Raw genomic sequence first — 24,819 nt, 5'->3', positions numbered from 1 at the left:
ACAGGGTTCCAGAATCAGTCTTTGTTCACTATCTTTTTCTCCTTACCACATATCTCTCATCCATGTAGTTAGTTAGAGATGCAACTTTTCAGTCTTGGAAAAATACAGATTTATCAAAAAGCACTAAGGAAACATGTGGAATCATAGTAACTACAGTCACTGTCACAAAAGTCTAACCTTTATGTGGTTTCCCATAGGCTCAATCCTCCCTCTGACCGTGCCTCCCGCTTCTTGAAGTCCACAGGCATTCTGAAGTTTTCTTGCAACATCTGTGAGTCACAGGTCAGGGATTCAGAAAAGAAGATCCATAAAGCTCAGGAGCTACAACCAGAAGGAAATGACCAATGGCCTGTTGGTAAGCTCTGTCCCTCCTCCTCATCTGAACACCACCATCCTGCTCCCTGCCCCAACCCCCAAGATCTGAAAGTTCAAAGGTAGCATTGCCTCTATAGGACCTGCCCAGGGAATTTCTTAGTTAGGCTCCCAACTTCTAACTCTCCATTCACCTGGAATCTTCTGATGGTTGCTATTTTCACCACCATCCACAGAAAAACTGGGTAAACAGGAACTGATAGATTTCCACGTGAAAAACAATAAGAAATGGCTTTGACTGGTTTATGTGACCATGAGCACAGCCTAACACCAGTTGTCTGGTGAAGTCATGCGCTTTTCCTTTGATGACCTCCCGCCTGGGTGCCTTCGATAGACTTTCTGAATTGGGCTAGAGACTAGACTAAATGATCTTTGAATTGGGGTGTGTATGAATCATGGAAAGCTTCCCCAAGGAGGTGGCAGCTGAGGCAACCTAGAATGGGATTCAAATAGGCACATAAGGGGGAGGAGAAGAGAAAATAGCATTCCAGGTAGAGGGAAGAGTATACACAAAGGCATGGAGATATGATATAGCACAGCAGGACCTACAAATAATTCATTACTGAGATATCACTGGAGTATTAAATACCCGGAGTGGCACGGATGATGTTGGAGAAGTAGGGAGTGGCCGGGTCCTGGGGGTGCTGGTGTACCATGAGCAAAAGTTTGGGTTTCATCTTACAGACATTTGAAGGGTTTTTAAGCAGATGAATGACATATGGTAAATCATGATGACCTCACCAAAAAGAATATAAGGCAATTTTGAAATTAACCTAATCAATGAAAGCTGGTGTGATTCTTGTCATTGATATGCTCGAGGATCATCATACAGATTCTAAGATTGACAAAAAGAAGTCTCCACTGACCTATCTTCTTACACTGGGTTATGACATAGTTGGATTGACATATTAGAAAGATCACCCTGGTGGTGTTGCAGGAAATCATTTTAAGGGTATGGAGACTGGAAGTAGGGAAGTAAGTAAAAGCATTATTGGAATTGCCTAGGTGAGCAATGACAGAGGCTTGAACTAGGGCAGTAAGTAGAGACATCTGTTGAAGAAAAAACTCAGCAGATTTGTTTGAAGAGATAATGGAGCAGAATGTGGCAGCAATGAAAATGTATCTCTCAGAAAGGATTACAGCTGATAATCCCAGTCTCTGTGCTCTGAAATCCGTCACTACTCCTTGCTACGGTCATGCCTCCCCCAGTCTGCTTCATGACGAAGTGTGGGAAGGATACTAAGGCAGGCCCACCTCTGGGAAACGTGGGACTGCTCGGATGAGCAACTTCAGCTCCAAGATGTTTCATCAGCTTTGCTGAACTTTCTCAGAACTGCACTACAATTAAAGATTCTTTCACTCAACCAACCTTCCAACCAACCCTTCCTCCCTTCCTTCCTTTCTTCTATGATTTGTAAGGATCAGACCTACATCATGGTCTGGCGGCTTTCCCCGAGAACCGGGGGACTAAACTTATGGTGGGTCAGCTTTTGGGCTCTGGAGTCACAATAACCTGGGTGTGAATCTGGCCCCACCATTCCTAGATATAAGAGTGCAAGCAAGGAATTTAATTTCTTAAAAGTGCCAGTCTTCTCATCTGTAAAATCATAATAGTTCTTGTGAGGATTAAATTAGTCAGGCTTATCAAGTATCTTAGCACAGTATCTGGCACATAGTAAGTGCCTGATAAATGTTAGCCATTCTTATTATTAGATGTGGGGGATGAAGGAGAGGAAGAAGTCAGAGGTAACGCCTAGGTTTCTGGCTATTTACAATATATAAAGTCATCACAAATAATTCACTCAAGTTGGTTCTCCTTTTGCATACAGCACGTATCTTTTTGAGTACAAAAGAGATTAGGACATCCTTCCTTTCTTTCCTCCCCTCTCTTAAATCTCTTGAGTCCTCTAGCTCTCATGGCTAAAGGAAAATAAACAATTAAATGGTACATCAAAATGGACATAAAAAAACCTCTCGATTCTGCAATTTAGAGGGTGGCCTTTCGCCACATTACCCCAGGCACCAAGTTCCGCGGATGAGACAAGCTCTGAGAATATTCTTCAGCCCATTCTAGAGCTCCTGCATATATACCAAGGCGGAAAAGTTAGCCACCTCCCTTAAGGATCTGAAAAACTAGGCCAGGGAATTCCAAATTAAATGCTCTTTATAGTTTTATTTAGAACAGGTGAGCTATTAAATAGGCGCTAGCAAGCACACTGCAAAGTGCACATTAGCTACGATCTTCCCCTTCCCCAGCACACTTAAAAAGCTTAAGACAAACACAATTCAAATTATAGACTGGAATATGAAGTTAAAACTAGCAAAATGGAATGAAAGGGAAAATGTAAACCCCTAAACAAAATTTTAGGAAATGAATGGTATAAACCTGGGATGGGGAAAATGCAGCTGAGCAGTGGTTTGTATGAAAAATGCCATGGGTTTTAGGTTAACCATCCTCTCCATGGAGCCAACAGTGTAATTTTGGTTGTAACGAAATGAGTGTACTCGTCAGCGGTGTACTAGAAGTATAATAACGGGAAACTTCTGTTTCCTCATCTGTAATATTAGGGGCTGGATTAGATGACTTCCAAGTACCATCTAGGCCTATGATTTTGTAAGTGCATGACTAGGACTCGAAAGCGCTAAACCCGAATTCCTACATTTTCAGGACCTGACCATAGAAAAGATACATAGGCTTGATGAACACAGACAATCCATTTTAATCTGGTTGACTTTACAGCTTAAATGATCTTGGGGACGGCGGATCTTCCCATGTGCTGAAGTGACCCACAGATACCTCCCCAGATGAGTGTGGCAATGGAACAAACTTACGTACATCTATTTCGCACCATGTCAAGCTTTACACAAAACTGTTTCTCTTGAGGTGGCAAGCTTGAGCAACCAGTTTTTCCTGAAGTTTGCCTGATACCCATGTTTACGGTGAGCTGTTCTGTCGTTCTTCTCTCTTGCCATAGCCATGGAGGGGCCCTCCCAAGTCAACTAGCTGACTATTGACATTGGTAATCAAGGATTTCAGAGGCAGAGATCAAGGTCAACATAGGGCAATGACAGAAAGGACTAGAGAGCCCTAGTTCACGGGGCCCCCTTACTAGGCTCTGCTGTACATTGGCTGAGGGAGGGCATGGATCCAAGTTTTAGCCACAGCATAACAGGCAGTCTGTGATGGTTTTGTGGGTAACCAGCGAGCTTCCTCCCTCCATCAGTGCTGCTACCATTCTCTTCTGGATACCTAAGCTGGCATTTTCAGGCATTTTAAACATCTTCTGAGAAAGAGACAGTAAGAGACCAATCACGGGAAAAGCAAAACTTAAATAAAAATAGAATTCCAAATATTTCAGCTGGAATCTCTTTGTCTAGCTAAAAGAGATTTAGAGAGTGGATCAGAAAGCCTGTGTGTCCTTGTTCTGCAGTAACCAGGTGTATGTATGCCCTTGGGTAAGTCACTCAACAACCCTGGGCCCGTTTCCTCACTTGTAAAATGAGGAAGAACCCCATTCAGCTACTTTTGAGTGTCGGAGTCCCTTTAGACTCCCCTGGTTTATGGAGGAGCCCTGTCCTAGGAACAAATTATATACTGTGCAGGAAAGGAATTGTATATAGACTGGGAGGTGATCTCCATCAAGCCAGTTAGAAGTACCCTAGAACCTTAAAAGGATGTTTGTGAAGAGCAATAAGCAAGAACTGAAATCACAGGACTCCCAGGTTCCTGCCCCAGGTTAGTCCCTCCCAGGTACTGGCTGAGTTGTTCTGTGTCTCATTCTTAACTCGGTCAGGCAGAAGAGGTCACAGAGGGTGGGGCTATGACCAATGGATCACATTCTCAATGTTCTGGAAAAAGGACAGAGGTAGCAGAAAGGCCAGAAGAGGAGTTTCCGCTGCACATTAGCCTCAATTGACTACCCCATTCTCTTTCCAGATTGGAAAGGACATGCCAGCCAGGTAGCTTTGGCATCCCCGGCTCCTCAAGTACCTTTATCACCTCAGCAGCACAGCCACCAACTTGGGAAGGAAACCAAGATCTTGGACCAAAAGGGGTAAGTCCAAGAGATGCTAAGTTCGATGGGCTTTTGGAGATTTTTGTGGGATTCATAGACACTTATATTTTCAGGGGAGAGGTCTTCCTTTTTTTTTTTTTTTTTTTAACTGTGGTACAATATACATGAGTTTTACGATTGCGACAATTTTTAAATATACAGTTCAGTGGAGAAGTATTTTTTGATTACTTCAGTTCTCTCCCTATCCTGATGTAGAGTGTGTGTTCCCTGCTACCAAGATTCTTGATTATTCTGTAGGGTTCAGACTGTAGGGTCTGAACGGTTAAGCTGGGTTTGACTTCTGCAATAGAACATCCAAAAATACCAGAAACAGGACAGGAAATTATTCAGTGGTCATTTCTCCTTTGATATGGGTGATATCACACTTGCTGCTCTGTCTCTTTAATTTTTATCTCTGCCTTGGCCCTAACCACTTGTCCAGACCTGTGGCTTGCCCTTGGGCCTGCTTTCTTTTGTTACACTGCATTTTTGTTCTCTGATGACTCCTGGCTCATTCTCACAGTGAGAAAATTATTTTCCCTGGGATGGGACTAGTCTGCCCCTTCAGTGATCCTGCAGAGCTTCTTTGTCAGATAGAACTGACAGCCTCTGCTCTCTACCTGAGCTCCGATCCCACACCCCTGACCGTGTGCTGCCCATTTCCTCTGGAATGTGCCAGTCATTGTTCTGCCAAACAGATTGCAACATGTCCAAAAGCAACCTTCATTTTTTTGCCACAAACCAGCTGCTCTTATAACCTTTGAGTCCCTTACTAGTCCATTAAGTCATTTGGAGGAGAAGCAAAGTCTGCTTTGATTTAATCTCCTTTTAGTACCCTTAGCCATTCGGTCCCCAAGAACAATCAGATTTTCCTTCAAATACTGGTCATTGTTCCCGCCCCTCCCTCCCACCCTCATGCTCACCTCAAATATCATCTGGTGCTGTGTCCACTCTTTCCCTGATTGGATTCCCTGTGCCAGGCCGATGCCAGACCTAGACCTACCTTCACTAATCAAGTCACATCTGTTCGAAACCCGGAAGGTCTTCCCCATTCCTATGGTATAGGCTTCTTGCCCTTATTAGGCTCTTAAAGTTTTCCCTAATTTGATCCCATTCTAGAAAATCCATATGCCAGGCAGCTGTATTTTAAGGGGAAGTTTAATGAACTTGGAATTACTGGACCTGCTTTCAGATTCTAGCTTTGTTCTCAGCAGAACCTTGCACAATTTACTGATTCTGGGAGCCTTACATCCCCATTTGCAAAATGGGGATACAAATACCTATATCATGGGAATTTTATGAAGATGTAAAGAGATAAATATGTGTGGAGGCAGGTTAGCATTGTACTCAGAACCCACATTTGAACTGACTCCCTTGGTTCACATCCAGGCTTTTCCACTCAATAACTATGTGACCCGGAGCAAGTTCCTGAACCTCTCTGGGCTTCATCTTTTTCATCTGTAAAGTAGAGATACAACAGTGCATACCTCCTAGGTCTGTAGTGATAATTAAATGAGATACTATATGTAAAGGGCTTAATATATGCCTGGCACACTGGAAGCTGTAATAGGCGTAAGCTATTATTATTATTATTATGTGCAAGAGCCCTATTGCTTGACAGCTAATCAGCACTGAATCATGTTTGCTAAGTTTGTTAATGAATTCATCTTATCCATGTGATCTCATTTCCCACTAATTCTTGCTATGCACATTTTTGTGCCACTCCTCCTCTAGACCACCTTGGCTTTCCATTAAAACCTCATCTACTTTTCTTGTCTTTGGTTATGGTATTTCTCTTTTCTACAATGTCAAAATTTCTCTTCTCTGCCTATCCAAATTCTTCCCAGTGTTTAAGGTCTATCCTAAACCCTGCCTCCATGAAACTTTCCCTCATTACTTCTGTACTTAGTGATTTCTCATTTTTCTGAACCAATTACCATTGATTTAGCATCTGATAACACTCAGATGCTGTTTCCTGTGTATTCATTTTATGTCTTCAACTAGTTTGGAAGATATTCCTGTTTAACATTGTTTCAGAATTCACAGTAAATATGGTGAATATTTAATCTACTAGACTACCTTATCAACCCAGACTATCTCATGGGTTATGCTCAGATTATATTTGGGGTGGAATTTGGAGAAAGGGAAACACATTTCGTTGCTTGAAGGTGAGGAAGGGCCCAGAAATCTAAAAGAAATTTTCAGACCTAGAGTCTCTTATCAATAGAGTGGCACACGGGCAGATGAGGGAGGTGAGGGGTAAGGAGCTCCTGCTGCATGGGACAAGGTCCTGTGGCCTCTGGGCCAAAGTGCTGGAGAATGCTTAAGGATGGAGGTCTCCACGGCGAGGGGCTGGAGGCAGACCATACCTAACACAGACAAGAAAGTGTCCCCATTCAAATGTGGTTCTTGCTGTGACAGGCTTTGCCTTTAACTAGTTTCTCAAGCTTCTTACACCTTTACACAACATTTGCCCTATTGAGAAACTGGTTTTGCATGAAACTTCCCATGGCTTGAAGCAAGTCTCCATGACGGTGTTTGCATACCAGTGGGGTTTTACCCCTCCCTTATGTACCAATAAAGATGAAGTGGCATTCAGATGACGTGATAGGAGGGACATCACTGCAGCCTCCAAACTGAGAATGTTTGAACTATGTGAAAGGTTCATACCAGGATTTCACAATTACAGTGAAGACCAAGAAAGACTAGTCCAGATACAAGGTACAGAACATAGTCTTTGCCCCAGTTCTCACAAAGCCTTCTCTGAGTCCTGCAGCCTATGTTCATCTCCCCTGTCTCTGGACTCCTGTAGTAGATACTGTCTAGACTACACAGTTCAGTCCTGCTTATACATTGTCTTCTAAAAATATCTCTGTGTGTTGGTTGTGTCCCCCTAGCTAGTTTTAAGTTCTGAGAATGCAGACTATCGCTTAAACTTCATTGCCTGTGGAGCCTCTCAGGACAGTTTAACTCAGTGTTGGGCACAATAAGATTCTCAATAGTAAGTGTTGATGATTTGTTTTTGGAAATGTGAATTCATAAAAGGTGACTCCACAAAGGAGAATTAGAAGACCTGTTTCTTTTGGAAGTGGTGGGCATTGGGAGTCCCATCATCCTCTGTGGTGTTGTCAGTAATAGTGGCTTCCTGTCATAGGTCAGGGAGTCAAGACAGTACAGCTAGGACACTAAGTCCCAGTCCTTTCCCACTTAGGAGAGAGGTGATCTGCCCTAGTGCCCGAGACCCCTTCCGGATTCCCCTTTCTCTCCCCAGCCACTGAAGGCCATACAGTGAGAGAGCTGTGAGGGGCGTCAGAGATTGACTCAACTCCTTTATTTCATAGATCAGCAAACTCGGGGCTCAGGAATGAACAGCTGAGGGTGGCAGAGGGAGGGTGTGTGGACTTTGGAGTCAGGCAGAATTGGACTCCAATCCCAGCGCTGCCACTTTTTAGCTGTGTGATTTGGGAGAGTCTCTTCATGTCGAGGAGCCTCAATTTCCTCATCTTTAATGTGGGGTAACGATGCTTACTTACTGAGGTTGTAGTGAGAATTAAGTAGGATAATGTATGTAAACATGGTGTTTGACAATAAGACATGCTCAATACTTGTCGGCTCTCTCTCCTTTCCTTCTCTTGAGTGTCCTACCCAAAGTCATAAAAAAAAAAAAAAAATTAAGTGCTAGCCTCTCCTGTTTTTCAAGCTAGATATTCTTCCAATCACGTGCTGAAGCTAGCCTCCTACCTACTAGAAAATTAGGATTAACCATTAAAAAATTTTAAATTAACTTCACTGGGGATTTGGACCAATTTATTTTGAGCACGTTTATATGCCTCAGAAATAAAGGAATTAGAAGACAGGACTACTGAATTTCAGAGTGAAATTCAAAGGTATTGAGGTTTTATGCATTTCTAACTACAGTGTTTGAACTCCTGCTACTCCTAAAATAGTACTGATGGCCTTTTACCCCTTTAAAAAAAATTCCAGTCTCTGATATATTTACATGCTTTGCTTTCAACCTGATATTTTTCACCTGTTTTTCTTAAGACATACCCTTCTTTCCATTAATCATCAATTGGAGCTAAAATGAAAACACTGCTGTTAAAGTTCCATTAAAGAAATAAATTGGTAATGATCATGGTGGACTTGTGGGTGGTTCAGTCTCAGAAATGAAATGGAGGGGTGGTCGGTTAGCTCAGTTCGTTAGAGCGTGGTAGCACCAAGGTTGCCGGTTTGATCCCCGCAAGGGCCACTGTGGGCTGCGCCCTCCTTAAAATAAATAAATAAATAAAAAGTTTTCACTTAAAAAAAAAAAAAAGAAATGAAATGGACGTTCACATCATTTGTAAAAATTAGTGCTTGATAACAATCCTTTCTTTCCCGTGTGACAGAATATTTACTGGGATCATTATTTCTTTTTAAATTTTTAGTTTGTTAATATTCATTGTGTTTGGCTGCAAATATATCTCTAAACATGGAGAAGAACCAGTATTAGACAAGAAGAAAACTCAGCATGAAATACCTCCTAGTTGTTACTATTACAGTTATCAAATTGTGTTTGATGGTTCATCATTTGGTGAACCAGGCAGGACTTACAAGGCAGAGGGGTAAAGCAGGGGCAAACCTCACTGAAGTTGCCTTTGTGGTAGGTGTGGTGGGCAGAATAATGGTCCCTCAAAGTCTTTATTCTAATCCTCAGAACCTGTCAATGTTAGGCTACATGGCAAGGGGCGGGGAGCAAAGATGCAAAAGGAATTAAAGTTGCTAATTAGCAGATGTTAATAAAGGAGGATTATTCTGGATTATCCAGGTGGGCCCAGTGTCATCTCAAGGGTCCTTAATAGGGAAGAGAAGGGCGGAGGAGAACCGGAGAGAGGGTTAGAGGTGGGAGAAGAACTCAACCCATTGTTGTTAGCTTTGAAGATGGAAGAATGGACCATGAACCAAGGAATGGCAGCCTCTAAGCTGGAAAGGGCAAGAAAATGGATTTTCCCCTAGAGCATCCAGAAGGGAACTCAGCCCTACTGATACCTTGACTTTAGCCCAGTGAAACCCATTTTAGATGTCTGAATTCCAGGAGCATAAGACAATAAATTTGTGTTGTTTTCAGCCTTTAAGTTTGTAATACTTTATTTATAGCAGCAATAGAAAACTAATACAGAGGGTCTCTTCAAACATAGGCTGACAGACCATTTTGCCTCAGAAATGGTGCCTGCAGTATGGGATTTCATACCATCATGGGTAACAAAGTTCCCAAAGGGACTGAGACACAGAGAGAGGCTGAAGACCAATATCAAGGGGGCAAAGTGATTAGCAGTTAGTAAAGAGTGCTTCTCATGTTTGGGCCTGTAAAGGATGGAGAAGAAATATAAATACAAATCATAAACTCCAAGAGAGACAGGCTTAATAGCCATACTTGGTATTTATATCATATCTTTTATTTAATAAAGGATTTCACTTAAATACTCTCATTTAGTCCTCCCATCAGCCCTATGAGATGGAAATTTTTACTACTACATTTTGTAAAAAAGAAAACAAGCTTAGAGAGTTCGTATTTCTGAAATCAGACAACAGTAAGTAGGCGCTTCACTACTTTGATATCTGTCCTACCAGAGGGGCCATTCAGCCAGGAAGTCAACATGTGTAGGGATTGCCCATTAGTTAGGGTAATTTCTACTAATACATGAAGGTTGTGGGAGAGGTGCAGATAATACTTTACAGTGAGTATCTACTCTCCACATGTCTGCTTCTCATGAATACAGAGTCTTCCTAGAATGTATCTCTTGCCAAAAACATCACTTGCCAGTGATGGCATCTTGCTGAACGTTTTAAATTAACTATCCCTAAGTCTAAATTTGACATGTCTTAAATATAGCTCAACCCCACTTCCCTCACCTCAATCAGCCCTCTACCTTATTTCCTCTTTCTTTTTTAAGAATTTTGTTATTAACCCAGTCATCGAGATTGAACAGCTATACAAACAACAATAGCTAACACTGAGAATATATTCTAGTTATTGTGCTAAGCATTTTAGATATCATTCATTTAATCCTCCCAACAACCCTATGAGGAAGGTACAATTATTAACTCCATTTTAAAGATGAGGAAATTGAAGCTTATATAAATTGCCAAAGGTGACACCTTGGCATCATCTTTCATTACTCATCCCCTTCATCCTCCGTAAGTCATCAATCACCAAGTCCTCTCAATTTTCCCTCTGTACTATTCATTGCATTTATCGTTTCCTTCCATGTCCGTTACCACTGTACCAGTCTTGGCCCTTTCTGACTTATGCCTGAATTGTTTCAATAGGCCAATATGGTCGATCTTGTTCCATGATCCTCTTACTTAGATCTAATAGGCTTTGGTCAAACTAAGCCACCCAAAATAACATTCTTATCCCACCCATTTCTAAGTTCAATCTTTCAGCTGAAAAAAGGTGTACCAAATGTCCCCAGAGGTTATCTTTGGACAGTGTAATGGTAGCAACATTTTTTTTTAATTAAGTAATTTCATTATATTAAAATTAAAAGGAAAAAAATACGACAACTATAGGTTTAAATTGTAATACAAGATGTATTAATACAATAAAGATAAGCAAACACTTTACCCCGTAAATGTGTAGCTCTAACTTCATTTTTCCAGCATTGAGGAGCTGTCACTGCTTATTTGACCATCCCAAATATGCAATTCCACTTTTTGGAGGTAAATAAGAACCTTGCATAAGAACACAGTTATATAAATGTGCTTTGTGTTTGCCATGTATTTATAAACTTCATTGTTAGTATTAAAATAAATGTACATGGTAAAAGAAAAACTGAGTCAAAATACTGCCAAAAGGATTTAGCAGTAAAAAAATTTTCTCTCTCCTCCAAGGTAACCATTGAACAAGACAACTTATGTTTTCTACTTTACACTTTTCTGTAATTTACAGACATTTAGCAATGCACGTGTATTGCTTTATAATAGAAAATAAGGCCAGTAAAAAATAATGTTAAAAAGAACCCAAAATTTCCAGCATCCTCTGCTACTTACAATGTAAAAGCTAAATTCTTTGGCTGAGGCCCTATGTAATCTGGCCTCAAACTGCTTTCCAGTCTTATTATATACTATTCAATACAAATGTTCTGCTTCAGTTAAACTATTTTAAACACTCTTTCTCTGCTGTGTCTCTGACTGTGTGTTTTACCTTCCTGGAATGAGCTTCCCTATTCTCTTTTAATATCCCAATTCAATCTATTGTTCAAGATCGAAGTCAGTTCTACATACAGCCTTCCTAAAAAGGAAGGAATCAGTATGTAGTGAGTATTTACCATGTGGGCTATGCACTATATTTGGTGCTTTACTTGGTATTCATTTGAGCCTCACAACAGCTCTGGATGATTGGAATTAATCACCAATTTATAGAAGAGGAAACTAAGTGTCCCTCAAGTCACATAGCCAGTATGTGGCAGAGCTAGAATTTGTAGCTTACTGACTGTTCTGCCCCAGCTCAGAGAGCTCTCCTTTTTCCCCCAACTTTTATAGCACATATCTGAGTAAGCTGGACCAATAACCACAGAAGTACATTCCAAAATAGTGGCATTGCTTATAATGTTATTTTGAATTACTTATATTTTGTATTTATGATTATCCTGTGGGAAAACCAGTGTTTGAGTTTTAATCTGTGTATTTCCTAGCTATGGGGTGTCTTTGGGCTATCTCCTTAACCTTTCTCAGCCTCAATTTACCCCACTCTAAAATAGGAGAGACCATAATATACCTAACTCTTAGGATTGTTATGAAAGTTAAAAACTCAGTATATACCTTGTACAAAAGAGCTGATTGTTGTATATTTGAGTTAACGTAGTGATATTGGTTTATTTTAAAATTCCATTTAATTTCTTTATCGTAGTGGTTTCAGATATTCCTAAAACTCAGTGACCTAAAGAGGACTAGACCTTTTTTTTCAATACATTAATTGACTTTACATAAATTTTAAAAGAACTTTTTAATCAAAATAGTATTTTGCTATATAGTCAGAGTATCCTATCTTGCTGTTTAATCAACATTGAATAAGAGGTTCAGTTACTTGTTAAAGACTGTTCCTAAAGGTAAATGTTTACATTTATAAACATGAATGTTGTTACTGAATGTTATCACGGTTAGTCCAGGAAGCCATTGCAAATTTTAAAACTAAGCGCATTGAGGCCCATATTTACTTGGAAAATGGAAAAATCACTTAAAAATCCCTGGCCTTCAAAAGCAGACACCATTTTTTTTTTAATCTTCTTTATGTCAGAGGAAAAAAGGAATCACTGTTCATCCCAATTATTTTCCTTCAGAGTCAAATGAAAGGAAGTACAATTCACAAATATTTTTTAGCCTTTTATTTGTTTCCTTTCCCTCCTACTACTGTCACCATTTTTTTTCTGGTTATAAAAGAAATTTTCAACTTTTTGAAAGATAAATACATCTGACGTTAGAAATGATAATTCTTTTATCCTTAATATTTTATTTCACTGTTATTAAGAGACTTCTCAAAACGACCCAGACAAAAACCCCAAATGTGTATTCTACATAATATTGAAAATAAAGTTTGGGCTGTAGATAACAAAACTCCGTCTGCAACTTTCTTGAGATTGCAACTGAGAGATTTGCATTTCTCAGAGTATTTCTCTAATACCTGTTTGTCATGAATTGTTTGATTAAAACAAACCAAACAAACAGTATGGTTATCAGGACATTAGGTTCTTTGTAGGGTTTAAATGTCCTACATTTGTCTGTAGCTAGGTATCACCCTTCTTTTTCCTCCTAACAGTCAAGCTATTTGAGAGAGGAGTTTTTATTCCAGTGTTTCCATTTTCTTCCTTCTTATTCCCTTTTCAACTCACCTCAATCTTGCCTCTGGCAAGACTGTTTTCAGTTAAACCACCCTCTCCAGTGTCACTATTACTAAATCAAAGAAAGACATTTTTAGACCTTATGTCATGGGGTTTCTCTGAGCAATAACTCGCAGGAAACACTCTTTCCCTACTTGAAACTCTTTTCTTGACTTTCTGGAATATCTGTGTTCACTGCTTTTCTTTTTACTTCTCTAGTTTCTCCTTCTCAGCATCCCTTTAAGCGTTTTTTGGATCGCTTCTTTCCTACACATCAGTATTCCCTTGGTATCCAGCACCTTTTTTCTTGCACTCTCCCTGTATGATCTCATCCACTAGCTATGACTGCAACTAAATATGGCAAATAGATCCCAAATCTTCATCCCCTTCCAGCTATGGCCTGTGAGCTTCAGACCCATAAATGCAACAGTCTATTCCTCTTGAGGTTCCATAGGCATCTTGAAGTTAATATGCTTAAAATTCAACTTCCCACCTTTCCCTTAGACATAGAAAGTAGCACCATGATCGACCCATTGATACAGCCTTCCCCCTTACCAGCTCAGATCACACCAGTCACAAGATCCTTTGGTCAGAGTTTTTAAATCTCTTGAATCTGTCTTATATATCCATTTATATTTAATTCTCTGACTTGCACAAATGCCTCTTATCTTGCTTATGTCCTCTCCACCAAACCATTCTTTACATAGCAAAATGCAGATCTGATCCTGTCATCTCTCCTGCTTAAAATCTTTCAGTGACTCCCCCATCGCTTACCTTGAATAAAGTTTAAGCCCTTTGTCATAGCTTACAAGGCCTCCATGATCTTGATTCTGCTTAGATGTGTAGTGCATGTTATTCAAATCCCAGCTCTTCCATTTCCTGTGCGACCTTGAGCAAATTACTGTAAAAGGGAGGTAATGATTGTGAGGATTAAATGATGTAATTTTCAATAAATGTTAGCTATTATTTTAAATTATGATTAACACCCTTATTTATATGTCTTTGGAAAAATAGTACTAGTATTTCCTAAGATAAATTCTTAAAGTGGAGTTGTTGAGTATGCGTTTTAAAGACTTTTGAAAACATTGTCAAGTTGCCCTGCAGAATTGTTGCACCAATTTATACTCTTATCAGTGGTATTGAGAGTGTCTCCACACTCTTGACCCAATCCTAGGATTAGCCATTTTTTAAATCTTGGCCAAATTGATAAGTGAAAAATCATCTAGTGTTTATAACATTGTACCTATTTACATATTTGCCACAGAAAAATCAGTTGTACACTTATAACATAGTGTTATTGCTATCTGCTTCTTCTTGGCTATGTCTTAATTTTACATTGAGATTTTTTTCATCTCTTTCAGAGCTGGGATTTGATATGTTTTTGAACCGCTTTACCTCCCTCTTTCCTTCCATTTCCTTAGGAATGAGCATGTATTTGTTTAGTTGAATTGAATGAATTAAACATTTAATTCCTATGAAACTTTTAAGCACTGTATTTGGTCCAGTTTCTTTAGATGAGGAGCACAGATGAGCGTTGGAAGATGTTTCCAGTCCAAGTTTAGTCTCTAAGTAGCTGTGTTTCCTTGGGCAAGCTACTTAACCTCTTTGGGCCTTTACTTTCTTATATGTAAAGTGACTGGGATGGTACCAGGTAATGTCTTAAATATCTTCCAGTTCTCACATTAGGTAAGTAAAAGTTTCTTTCCATGAAGTTCCTTTGGAGGCAAACTCTTAGAATATTCCTCCTATTCTGCTGCAACTACATGTTGCTCTCCTCCAACATAGTGTCACCTCTTGGAGGCAGAACTTGCCTCTTTCCAGAACTGTGATTCATTTGTGTGGTGCTGTGAGTCCTAGGAGAATAGCAGCAACTACAATCCAAAAAGCACAGCCAAGACTTAAATGTAAAGTAGGTCATATTCGTTTTGAGTGTGTGTGTGTGTGTGTGTGTGTGTGTGTGTGACAAAATCCTTCGAAAATCTGTTGAAAGCTAGGGACCCACTCCAGGAAAACACATAAGCATATATGCACATTTTAGGGGGCTCCTGGACCCTCTGAAGCCTATTATGTACTTCCTAGGCAACCATGAATTCTAGGCTAAGAACATTTGATTTGGGGACATTAAAGGGATCCCTGGAGAATAAATAAATTATCAAAAATGCTTCCTTCATGGGGCAGCAGTTAGCTCAGTTGGTTAGAGCACAGTGCTCTTAACGACAAGGTTGCCGGTTCGAGCCCCACATGGGCCAGCGTGAACTGCGCCCTCCGCAACTAGATTGAAACAACTACTTGACTTGGAGCTGATGGGTCCTGGAAAAACACACTTAAAAAAAAAAAATGCTTCCTTCATATTGGAAAAGGGCGCTACTAAATTAAATATTTATAGAATATTATTAAAACTCTCTTTTCAAAACCAAACTATTACGCTTACTTGCTCAAGTCTTTAGAATAGAATGCAAACTCCTTACCATGCATTTTAAGGTTCTACATATTCTGGCTTATGCCCACCCTCACTTTATACTTTTGAGCCCCACTGGCCACCCTTTTGCTCTGGAACACACCAACTCTCACCAAGTCCTCTCTCTGCTTAAGAGTCTGAGTGACCTGTTTCCTCTGCCCAGGCCACTCTCCTGGTTGCCATCCTTCAGGCCTCAGTTAAAATGTCCCCCCCCATACAGATGTCCCCCAACCACCTTTGTCCCTACCCTCAAATCATATGCCAGCACATCACCCAGTTTTTCCCCCGTATAGTTGATCTCGTTATAGTACTGACCACTGTTTTTGCTCATTTGCTTATTGTCTTCTCTCCTGGCTAGAATGTTAGTTCCATGAGGGAAGGGGCCTTGCCTCTTATTTATAACCATATCCTCAGAGCCAGGCAGTGCCTGCACATTCTGGCATTAGGCACTCAGTTACCAATTGTAGAGTGAATGATTACCCTTCAGCCAGGGATGGATTAAGACCTTAAGAGGGTCTAAAAACTAAAGATTATGGTGCTTTTCCTCCATATTTAATTCTAACTAAAAATATTGGTGCTCCTCCCCCATGTTTAACTCTAACTAAAACCAATATTAAACCACCCATACACTTACAAGTACTGAAGTGAAAATAGCTTCTTTGTAGATTAATTATCTGATTTAAGACCTTGGAGCCCCTGCTTTGCTGGTAACTTAGGTATATGAACTTTGTCTGCCTTTGGGGAATCTAGCATTCACTCATCCCTTTAAACATGCTGGAAGCAGTTTTAGGTTAAGTAAGTTTGTCTATGCCTAAAAAAAATCCTTGTTGGGATTTTGATAGGAATTGTGTTAAATCTATAGATCAATTTGGGAAGAACTGACATTACTATATTGCTTCTTCTAATCCATGAATATAGTAAGTTGCTTCAATTATTTAAGTCTTCTTCAATTTCTTTCGTCAGCATGTTCTAATTTTCGGAATACAGATCCTGTGCATAGCTTGTTAGATTTATACCTAATAATTCATGTTTTTTGGAGCAATTGTAAATGGTATTGTGGTTTTAATTTGGTTCCACATGTTTGTTGCTAGCATACAAGTATACAGAAGCTCTTTTAGTAGAACAAGGAGAAATGTATGCTAGTGAAGTAAACTCATTCGGTGTTACCTTGGGCACTAGTAACGAGCTATTTATCATAACATTCATGAACTTCTATAATGTGTCTCGAAAGCTCTTACATTTAACCTAATTCTTAATTGCTACACACAAATCTCTATTATTAGAAGGGTCCACTCATCCCTCACCTGAATACACCTTATTCATTCCACCTCGTGTCTTTGCTCTTGCCATTTCCCCTTTACTGTGCTTCCCTGAAAATAAGACCTAGCCAGACCATCAGTTCTAATGCATCTTTTGGAGCAAAAATTAATATAAGACATGGTCTTATTTTACTATATAATAAACATAGTATCATATCATATCATATAATGTAATAATACAATATAGGACCAGGTCTTATGTGAATTTTTGCTCCAAAAGACTCATTATAGCTGATGGTCCGGCCAGGTCTTATTTTCGGGGAAACATGGTAGAATAGTCCCTTCACCGAGCCCCTTTACCCAAACTAAACCTTAGCTATACTTCAAGGATGAGGTCAAAGCTCTTCAGAAGATGCCTTCCCTGACAACTCCTACATTGCTCTTTTCCTCCACTGGATTGATTTAACCAATATTGTATACCACTCAATCATTAATTTAGTTTTAATCCATGTTTTAGTTTCCCAATTAGATCATATATACAAGACAGGCTCTCATAATAGCTATCATAGCACCACATACATGGGAGGCACTCCAATTTAATTATTGTATAGATGTAGAAAGGGAAGAGAGGTTTCAAGATGTGTCACTAAAAGTAAGGCTACTGAAGCTGCAGCATGTAAAGCGTACTCTATAAATTCTCTTGGAGTCTTTCACCCAGGCAAGAGCCATGCTCTCTACTCTAGGTACAAGAATTCTTTCTCTTTTCCTTCTTTCTCCCAAGTCCTAACTCCTCCAACTAAGCAGATTTGAGATGCAGGTCCTTTCCAACTACCCCTTCAAGACTGTTCTAAACCAGTAGGTCCATGGTTAGATTCTTAGAGGCTTCCTTGAGCACAATCCCATTGAAGCTGCAGTAACATCTCATGGCCAACAGAGGACAGGGAGCAGCGGGAGAGATTGCTCCCCCTCTGCAGAAGTCTTAAAGAGGTCAAAGGCAGAAGCAGAACGTAGGCTCTGCACCTATGGCCTTCAAGCTTTTTTTACTGCCTGAGGTCCTCAGCGGTCTCCCATCTCCAGATGGGCTCCCTTTCCTCCTCCAAAAGATGGACAGGAAGTTTCCAGAGGCTTACCCCAATACTAACCTTAAATGATTATCAATAATAAAATGCACTTTAGTTGCAGGATTTAACGGCAGAAAAGGAGTACGGAGGGAGATGTTGTTTCTCTTTCTAACCTATCCCAAACCTGCTTCTCAGCTCTTGAGCGAGTTAAAAAGAAGTCCCTTCAGCAGTGTTCAAATCAAATAGACATTCCACAACAAAGATGGCTTTAAGGGACCAATGTCCCAAATCCAGTACATTGCAAATGGAATATTTTAGGAGCTAGATTATTCCTACACATAAATTCTGGCTCATGGCGCAGTCCACTCGCAGTGTGCTTTTCCGTCATTAATCACATCTTTGTTATGTGATATCCACGTGAGTCCTTCTCAGTAGAAGCAGCTTCATGCTCAAATGCTCAAAGAACACTAGAATAAAGCTCCGATTGTCCTGTTCAGTGATTCCAAGTCCTGGTTTGTCACCACTTCAAGTCTCCAGTTTTCCAAAGTGTGCAATGTAGTCTCAAAACAAAGTTATTTTAATTAATCCAAATACAAAATGCACAAAGTGTATGGAGTTAAATCAACAGCGTTTGGCACCTCTGAAGACAGTGAAACTCTGGTCTAATTTAAAGATGATTCTGTGCTGCGTGATGTCTTAAACGTTTTTAAAGAGAATTTTTGGGTGCTCATACTCTTTAAATTTGTAAATATAAACAAGTGTAAGAAAATATAAACAAAGTAAAATAAAGAATGCTAGGAACATTCATGTGGGGGCTTTCAACGACACATATAGAAAGCTGAATGGCTGGCAACACCAGTGTGACTTTTCTTAAAGTACCTGTAGCTTCTTTCATAAAAGATTGCAGTGCCCTGCATTTTGGATTCGTCAGACTTTTTAAAGAGTGATTGTAATTCTCTCAAATCATTGTTTGCATTTCTTCACCCTGGTGAGGCCGCTGGAAACAGCCCAAGGAAATGGAAAAGGCTCTGTCTTGGTGCGGGGGAAAAACCCTTCAATACCTGTTGGGGTGCAGCGCTGAAGGCGCGCGGCCGGGGCGAGGACCCCGGCCGGGATCTGGGGCCGGGAGCCCGGGGGCGACCGGCGCGCGGGAAGGAGGAGGCCGCGGGGGCCGCCTCTGCGGGCAGCCCCGGCTCCTCCCAGCGGCGCCTGCGGAACCTGCCTGGGAGTCGCCGAACTCTGGAACGGAACGTGACCCGACCCCTCCCCGCGCTGCCGAAACGAGGCGCGGAGCCGCGCTCCGGGCTCCGGCGGCCGCGGGATGGGCGGGCGGGCGCGCGGCCCCGCCCGGCGCCCACCGCCCTGCCCTCGCCTGTCTCCTCCTTTCCCCCGGGCTCCGCTGAGTTCATTCACTGGGATTGGTTTCAAGTGACGCCATCTCTTTATTTTTAAACCAATGACCTCATCCGCGCTTGAAGTTTCCTGACCAGCGACTCTTTCTCTTTCCCCCCAACCCCCACCCCACCCCACCCCCCCGCCTTTCCCCCTCTTTCTGTGTATCACTGTTTGGGGGGTTTTAATCAGTTTTTAAACGATTATTATCACCTCTCTCCACCCCCTTCGCGATCCCCACGCGGACCCCCACTTTCACCTCCTAACTTCTTCACCCCTTTCAACATTGTTTTTTCAAGGCTGATTGGTGGTGGTGGTGGGGGGGTGGTGGAAGAGAAAGAGTGAAGAAAAGTTGCAAACGTCTCCTCTCTTCCTAAACCTCCCGCCCCCGCCCACCCCTCAGAGAAGGAGCAGATAATATAGTGAAAAGAAGACCAGGCGGAGAGCGCGACGGGACGGACGCGAGCGGGAGCGCAGCCGCCCTCCCGGCTCCGCGGCGGCGCCTCGCAAGTCCGGGAGGCGAGGGGGAACCGAGGGGAGACGCCGTGACAACTTTCGTTTCCCCCAGAGGGAGTCGGGAGGTCGGCGGCCCCAAAAGTAAGTGGCCTCGGGCCGGCCGCGCGGACCTTGCGGGCGGGAGGGTGCGGGGCTCGGGACACCCGCCCGCGCCGGCAGCATGGACGCTCCGCGGCGCGCCGGGACTCCGGGTGCCGGGCGCCGCGCTCTCGCCCCGCCGGTTCTGCCTGCTTGGGCGTCCGGGCCACCTTTTCGGACGGCAGTGTGGGGGCGACCGCGGCCCGGAGCCGCGCGAGCGTTTGAGCGGGGGTGTAGGCCTGGCTGGGGGCCGGCCCGAGCGGGAAGGGGGCGGGCGGCCGGGCGCGGGGTCTCGGTCCTTGCGGGCCCCGCGGCCGGTTCCACCGCGAGCAGCAGCCAACGCGGAACGCGTTACTTTCGCGGGCGAAGCTGCTCACTTCCAGGCGCGTCTCTTACACAACACGCCTGCCAAGTGGAGCCCCGGCCTGACTGTTCCCATTATCCCAAATTCGCCTTTGGTGTAAGGAGCGTGGCCACCTGGGTGGTGACGGTGTTGCTTTCTTAAACCAGAGGAACCAACCAACAATTCAGTTTTCATACTGGGGCCCGAGTCATGAAGTTGGGGGGCCCGGTGCGCCAGTGACTTCTACATTTATACTAGTCGTAAAACGTGAGAAATAAAGCCCAGGGAGACAACCGAGGGTCTGTTTATCATGTGTGGTTTCACGTAATAAAACACCAGGGAGGAAAATATTTATGCAAAACTGAAGTTTGCAGATGCTGGGTTTATTTCCTAAAACAAAACAACAACAAAAACCAGGTAATTATTATGACTTGAGAAGATATAATTAGATCTTAAAATGAATGGATACTGCAAAATTCTACAGAAGATTATTAGACGTTAGCTGCAAAGATCCTAAAGTCCTGGATGTCTCAAGTTGTTTGGAGAAAGCACACCTCTAACCAGCCTGTGATGAATAAAGTGGAGAGGAAAAACCTGTTGCATAATCTCATTTGCCGTGGGGTTTGCTGTGCCGTCCCCTTGAACCAAGGGGAAGTGAGTTAAGATGCAGGGTTTTAAAAACTCTCTGAAGTTTTTATTTACCCAGTGCTCTGGCTGCCACTTCTGCTTTAAAAGATTATAAGTAAATACTCTGCTCTTAACAAGGGAACTAAACCTATCAAACCTGTTTAGAAAATGACCAGGTATGTTTCTTTTCTTTCTTTCTTTCGCGCGCGCGTGTGTGTGTGTGAAATTTACCATCCGCGAAAGACTTGACGACTACTATTTGAGGAACTTTGTCAGAAAAATGCCTCTTTATGCCACTCATTTTATGGGGCTGATTGAGAATGCACATAGGTGACAACTGTTTATTCAAAGTATTTATACTATTTTGAACTCCATCAAGAAAAAACATATTTGAAGTTAAGGTAAATTTTTAAAAGAAAGCAAGAATTATTAACAGTTGATTTAGTTAATTTTTAATTATTTACTTTTCTTTGAGAATCATGTATATTGGTGCACACACAACTTGGGAGGCCGTAATTAATTAATTGAGATCTGTGGAGTTCTGTATTTGGTGAAGGCAGCAACCTGGAGAAGCAAATTAAAAAACGTAAGAACTTATGACCTTGTATAGGTATTTTAGTCAAAATGTGACTATGCACAATGAAAGTTTTTTTTTTTTTTTTTTAAAAATACAGTTGTGGAATTTATGAGTTTTAGGACTGTGGAAGGTTGCTGTTACTATTTTTTTTGGGGGGGTGGTTAATAGTTAACATCCTACGTAAAATTTTGGGCTAAATTACACCAGCCCAAAAGTTGGTTTTTAGGTAAAATAATTTGTACTTATTAAGGTTCCACATGGGGAAAAATTAGAAATTAGTTTATTTTTAATTCTGCTGGCAATATGGTAGCTAATGTATGGAAAAAAAGTTGGTTGGAGCACTATAAACCTACATTCAGTTGTAAAATAATTGAGTACCTATAATGTAAAAACAGTCGTGTAATATTGAGGATGAGGGGTCTCTTTGGCCAAAAGCTTAATGGCAGTAACTGAAAAGGGGGCAAAAGAGAAGATCTGTTAACTCAGCTTTTTTCTTTTTGTGGGAGTGAGGCTGAAATCAGGTCTCAGGTGGGTACAGGGTTTAGGCTGGGGTCAGAAGGTTGATGTGTGAGTTTTGATGCTGTTTTCTATAAATGCCTGTATTGGGAATTTAATCCATAGAGTTTTTGGCCTGTGGGATTATATATTGATGAAGCTGATTTATATAGCTGTCCAATGTTCATGTTTTTCAACCTGTCATAGTATGCTACTAAATATAATTTTCTGGAATTACCAGTATAATGGGTTTCCTAGAAACCCATCTTTTTCTGGAGTATCTGAAAAACGTGGAGTTTTCTATCCTGTTATTTGGACTAAAAATTTCACTGGGTGTATGTTTTTAAAATGCTTTGAGTTCTCAAGCAAATGGTACTTTAAATTGAAGAAGTAAGTTAATATAGGTAAGCTGATTTGGATCAGATACCCAAGAAAAGGGAGGAAATAATCAGGGGAAAAGAAGCCAGATTTTATGACAGATTTTAACAGATTGAGGAAACTAGTTAAAAGGGCTTCATAGGAAAAAGCACAGTTGATGTTTGATGGGCTTTTTAAAAAAATTACATCAAAGTTTAAAACCAAGGCAAATATCCACCATCATAAAAAAAAAAAGTTACTAATGTTGGCTTAAGTAAAAACATAATTAAGAAAGTAAATCTTGCCCAAAGCTACATATGATATATTCCAAAGCCAGATGTCATTTTTTCCCTGATTTTCTTGTGTTGTGGATAATCTGATATTTTTATACATTTCGCTAGTCCAGATGATCAAGGGTTGGCCATGTGAAGGGCTGAGACTTATGAATGTTTGACTGGATTTAAAGAAGCAGGCTCAGGCTTTAAGAAGAGGCTATTCTCATCCACAGACTAAGAAAGGGAGTTTGAAATTTAATCAAATGACTGGAGGAAACAGGAGTGGCTCAAAAAGAAGGATCTAAGGCAGATTACCAAAGACAGGTACAAAGAAATAATAAAAGCTTGCCAGGGTATGATCAGTAAAGAAGGAAATGGGATACATCTTAACATGAAAGGAAAAAGGCATAAAGGGAAAAAATACCCTCCAATACCTTAGTAACGAGAAGAGTGTAATGAAACTTCACCTCCTTGATTGGGGTTAGATACCTCATTAATAGGTATCACCAAAAAGTCCAAGACTTTTTTATCACATACAGTTTTCATCTTGGGGGAGGAGGATAGGTAAAGTAAATTATGAGCATAAATTATTATGAGAATGTAAAACTTGGCAAAGATAAATTAAAAAATAGAGGAAGACCCACTGCAATTTCAGTGGAATTTTTGGGAAGGGAGGGATTGGTTATAAAAAGGTGAAACTATTCATTGACTTCTGAATTTGCTGCAGATATAAATCAAGCAAAACATTTATTGATGGTATACTAATTAGGTGTACTGAGGTGGATGCCAAAAATTGGGGACAGGGGCCCTTAATAAGGATTATAAGAATTTTAAGGGAGGTATGTACATATGCAAAGATAAACAATTATCCGCCAGCAGGGAAGTGCCAAATTCAAGGTCTAAAGGAGTAAGAGATTGGAGGATTAGGGGAAGTAATCTTCATAGAGATAATAGAATTTGACCCTGGCCTTAAAGGATGGTTAACATGTGTATGGAAGAAAGGAAGTGGGGGAGGTCAAAGAATAAGGCCATTCATCTCTTCATTTAGCAAATTTAAATTTATTTGGATTCTCTGTTATGTGGTAGATACTGTTTTAGGAACTGGGCACGCAGTGGAAAACAACAAGTTTTTTGCCCTTATGGAACTTACATTCTAGTGGGAAAAGACAAAAGGACAATAAACAAGTAAACACTACATGGAAAAGGTGATAAATGGTGAGGTTTTGTGAAACTAATAATGATCAGGGCCAAGGAAATTATAGAGGGTTAGTTACAGTCCCACTTACTCTGTGAATAACCTATTTTGCCTATGATATCCTGATAATGTTAATGATAGAACTTTTTAATATTTATTTACAGTCCAAACCAATTTGAGAAGTCTACACATTAATTAACTTCATCTTTAACCAGTTTTTTAAAGAAACCTACATAATGTTTTTTAGATTGAAGCATCTGAGCTTTGAGTTTTTAACTCCTCATTAACAATTTGTCTACAATTTTTTTTTTTTTTTTTTTTTTTTTTGCTGCCCTTTGCTAAGAACCTCATGTTTTTCAGTGAGGTTCATATCCTTATTTACAATTTACTTAGTGTTGTGTTGTATTGGGCTGTATACTTAGGTTAGCTTCTCCGTTAGGAGCAATAGTCACAATAGTACTATAAAGTTAACGCCAAATTTCAAGGGCACTTTTTAAAAATATATATATACTTAAATTTTTTTTTTATATTGGGGAACTGTGTTTCTCCAGGGCCCATCAGCTCCAAGTCGTTATCCTTCAATCTAGTTGTGGAGGGTGCAGCTCAGCTCCAAGTCCAGTTGCTGTTTTTCATCTTTGGCTGGGGGCACAGCCGACCATCCCATGTGGGAATTGAACCAGGTTAACCAACTCACGCTCTAACCAACTGAGCCATCCAGCCGTCCCTCTGGAAGCTCAGCTCCTTGTCTTCAATCTAGTTGTGGAGGGCGGAGCTCACTGGCCCATGTGGGAATTGAACCAGTAACCCTGTTGTTCAGAGCTTGTGTTCTAACCAACCTCACCATCCGGTTTTGATGGTACCTTGTATGAGAGCACACAAAAGATGTACAGACAGTGTAGGT

The 24,819-nt window shown here is 41.0% G+C and overlaps 1 protein-coding gene across 4 annotated transcripts in view; it reads left to right on the top strand.

The window, feature by feature from the left end:
• Positions 1 to 3,122: 3,122 nt before the first annotated feature.
• Positions 3,123 to 24,819, top strand: part of DUSP16 (dual specificity phosphatase 16) — a 96,469-nt gene continuing 74,772 nt past the window's right edge. For 2 of the 4 annotated variants that reach the window (XM_033116918.1, XM_033116915.1), the window contains exon 1: positions 19,594 to 20,052. The gene's annotated coding sequence lies outside the window, so the exon portion shown is untranslated. Of the gene's footprint in view, positions 4,428 to 19,593; positions 20,053 to 21,044; positions 21,196 to 24,819 lie in introns of those variants that run through there. The other 2 variants (XM_033116916.1, XM_033116917.1) reach the window with 2 other exon arrangements.

This window comes from Rhinolophus ferrumequinum, chromosome 10 (assembly GCF_004115265.2).
Source record: "Rhinolophus ferrumequinum isolate MPI-CBG mRhiFer1 chromosome 10, mRhiFer1_v1.p, whole genome shotgun sequence".
NCBI classification, from domain to species: Eukaryota; Metazoa; Chordata; class Mammalia; order Chiroptera; family Rhinolophidae; genus Rhinolophus; species Rhinolophus ferrumequinum.
This window is presented reverse-complemented; position numbering and strand designations above follow the sequence as displayed.